Source organism: Pollicipes pollicipes, unplaced genomic scaffold (assembly GCF_011947565.3).
Source record: "Pollicipes pollicipes isolate AB1234 unplaced genomic scaffold, Ppol_2.1 Scaffold_3447;HRSCAF=4054_pilon_pilon_pilon, whole genome shotgun sequence".
NCBI classification, from domain to species: Eukaryota; Metazoa; Arthropoda; class Thecostraca; order Pollicipedomorpha; family Pollicipedidae; genus Pollicipes; species Pollicipes pollicipes.
This window is the reverse complement of record NW_023596297.1, coordinates 28,702,606-28,705,861: the sequence shown is the minus strand read 5'-3', so window position 1 is coordinate 28,705,861 and position 3,256 is coordinate 28,702,606.

Here is a 3,256-nt window from a genome sequence, read left to right as displayed (position 1 = left end):
GAGAGAGAGAGAGAGAGAGATGAGAGAGAGAGAGAGAGAGAGAGAGAGAGAGAGGAGAGAGAGAGAGAGAGAGAGGAGAGAGAGAGAGAGAGAGAGAGAGAGAGAGAGAGAGGAGAGAGAGAGAGAGGAGAGAGAGAGAGAGAGAGAGAGAGAGAGAGAGAAGAGAGAGAGAGAGAAGAGAGAGGAGAGAGAGGGAGAGAGAAGAGAGAGAGAGAGAGAGAGAGAGAGAGAGAGAGAGAGAGAGAGAGAGAGAGAGAGAGAGGAGAGAGAGAGAGAGAGAGAGAGAGAGAGAGAGAGAGAGAGAGAGAGAGAGAGAGAGAGAGAGAGAGAGAGAGAGAGAGAGAGAGAGAGAGGAGAGAGAGAGAGAGAGGAGAGAAGAGAGAGAGAGAGAGAGAGAGAGAGGAGAGAGAGAGAGAGAGAGAGAGAGAGAGAGAGAGAGAGAGAGAGAGAGAGAGAGAGAGAGAGAGAGAGAGAGGAGAGAGAGAGAGAGAGAGAGAGAGAGAGAGAGAGAGAGAGAGAGAGAGAGAGAGAGAGAGAGAGAGAGAGAGAGAGAGAGAACTGATAGCCAAAACCGTCCTGGCATTATGCATTGGAACGGTCATTGACTGAGCGAAAGTAGCCCTACTCAGTTATCAAATGGTGACCGGTTTTCCAGCCGGTATAAATTGCTTGTCGACCTGGGCTTACCACGATGACCATCATGCCAGCAAACCAGAAGAACTAATGGAGCAGGCAGGACTGCAACGACCGATGCTTGTCTCAGCGGAACATTTCGCTGGAGGAGCTTCAATCAAGACTGACGACTTCAGCTCCCTGAGACCGGAAATGTTTCACCCGGCTTAAGCTGGGTGGCTGAACTACGTAATTTGGTCGCGACCTAGATCACCTCTTAAAACACATCACACAGCTCTCACAGCGTGATCCAAAAACATTCTACGACGTAGATTTTGTGGCTGAGGATGGCAGAGAAATCTTGTCCAGCTTGGAGTGTAACCCAGGGGAATTTTTACTCGTCTTCCATGCAACGCCGAAGGGCTGACGCTGGATGCTTATGTAACCTATGAACGCAATGATAACGTCGACCGGGCCTCTCAAGTCTTACACCGGAAAATGGTCCGGCACGCTTGCGCCTGAGGTAAATGGCTTTGCATTTGTGCTGTGATTATGTGTTAGTCTTATCTTCGAGCACTTGAGATTGAAGGGCGCAAGGGAAGACGCTTTAAGCTGTCGCGAATAACTGTCTTTTATGTTCTAAGACACCAGTATCACCAGGAGCTATGCCTCACGTGGCATCTCAATGACATCACAATACCTCGGCATGCAGCATACTCGCTAAGAAGCTCATTTTGGGTGCTGGTTAACCGTGCTTTTTCCTGTTTTATGTGGAAAACCGAGATAGCTCCTCGTCCAAGCCTTGTTTTTCCTAACTTTTCTTTTGTGTTGTCGATTTTGGATGCTATTGAAACAACAATCCATAGATTTTTAGTAGCGCCCAACCACGGCGTGTCTATTCAGCACAATAACTACACTAACTACAGGTAGTTCGGGTTTTGTACTTTCACATAGCCACACTTTACAAAACCCTATGCTACAAAACCCTATTGTTTGCCGCGAAAATGGTAGTAAGGTGCTTGCCAAATGTTTCGGAACCCCGCCCCCCCCCCATCCCCAAAAGCTAAGATGGAGTTGATCGTCTTCATGCTATTTATATTCTTGATCACATGTTGTAACTGTATAGTTGTTATGCAGTTGTAACTATGAGCTATGCATAGCATAACCCATATAGGTTATGCTATAACGGATATAAGACCTTACAAACCAAACAGGCTCCCTCGCGGGCCGCGCTGGGTAATGAATAGGTTATGGGCGGGCCCCTTACGCTGAAAATCAACCGCACCCAGACGGGTCCCTGCTCTAGATTCCGGATGATACCAGAAAAGCCCACCCGCTGAGAACAAATGCAATAAAATACTCATTCATTTATACATACAATACATGGTGAATACACGTGACTAATGACCGACAAGTCAGAAGGGCTTTGTACAAAAATAATTGTCATCGGCGATGATAATGAACACAACTCTGCAGCAATGCGGATTTTTTGTCTCATTTTCCTGCAATGATGGCATGTGTTGCGATGTACAGGCATTTATAATGTTTCGTAGATGATGTCATGATTATACTGCACATAAGGGTGCACTGGATGGTCGTTTGCCCCAAAGTAAAAAAAAATGAATGGTATTTCTCAAGGTCAGAGAACTAGCGAAGCTTTTTCTTGGGAAGGTGGACTGAAAAGCCCGAATATTGTTTTTATCTGACCAATTGAAAGAGCATTTGCAACATGAAGGGTTACACCCTGATTTCATCATGATTAAGCATTCTTTGTTGTTTACTGGAGGTCACCGCCAGTAGGCGGCCAACAGCTGAATCCATCATCCACCATCTCTGTGCAGTTTTCGTTCAAGAGTGACTCGGGCTGAAGCAGGGGATCATCAACAAGACAGTCGACTGGCTCCATCGAGTCAAGCGACGAACACGTCGGGTATTCCATCAAGTAACCGTTAATTTTGTAATGCACGTTACATGGCTGTATTTTCAGCCATTTGTTTTTGCGCCTGGTGTTTGCTTTAATCGCGTCGGAAAAATAAAACATAAGTTCGCCTCTTTGTAATTTATGAAAAGCACACAGCAAACGCTTATGAAATTCATGCATAACGCACCCAAATATCTTGGGAGTACCTTGTCAATGTGCATATCGCGTGCATATCTGTTCGTATGTGTTAAAACGGAACTTTTAATGGTTTATTTTCTATCATACTCTGATTTACGTAGCAATTTGCGATATGATTATCAGTGAATTTGATGCATGGGTGGTGCATATGTCTTATTACCGTTGTAAACGTACCTAGTGCACATGTTGTGTTGCAAACATCCTCATGTTAACAGGTTCAACCAAATTGATCGATACACGCAATTTCAAAATATGCACATTCTTCCAGCCGGTCGAGAACAACCACACCATATTTTGTATTATGGGGTGATTGTCATCCCCTTAGTCTTGAACCGAAATTTACAAAGTGTCCACATAATGAGCATACACCTCTTCCACGGAATCAATGAGCTGCAGCTCACCAAGCGGACGAGTAAAATGGCGTTCATGCACCGCCGTCATGACTAAGACTGTAAGCCACACAACCGTCCATATCTGATGTTTTTGTTTGATTAAATGAAATGATATGTCACTCACACGCACGAG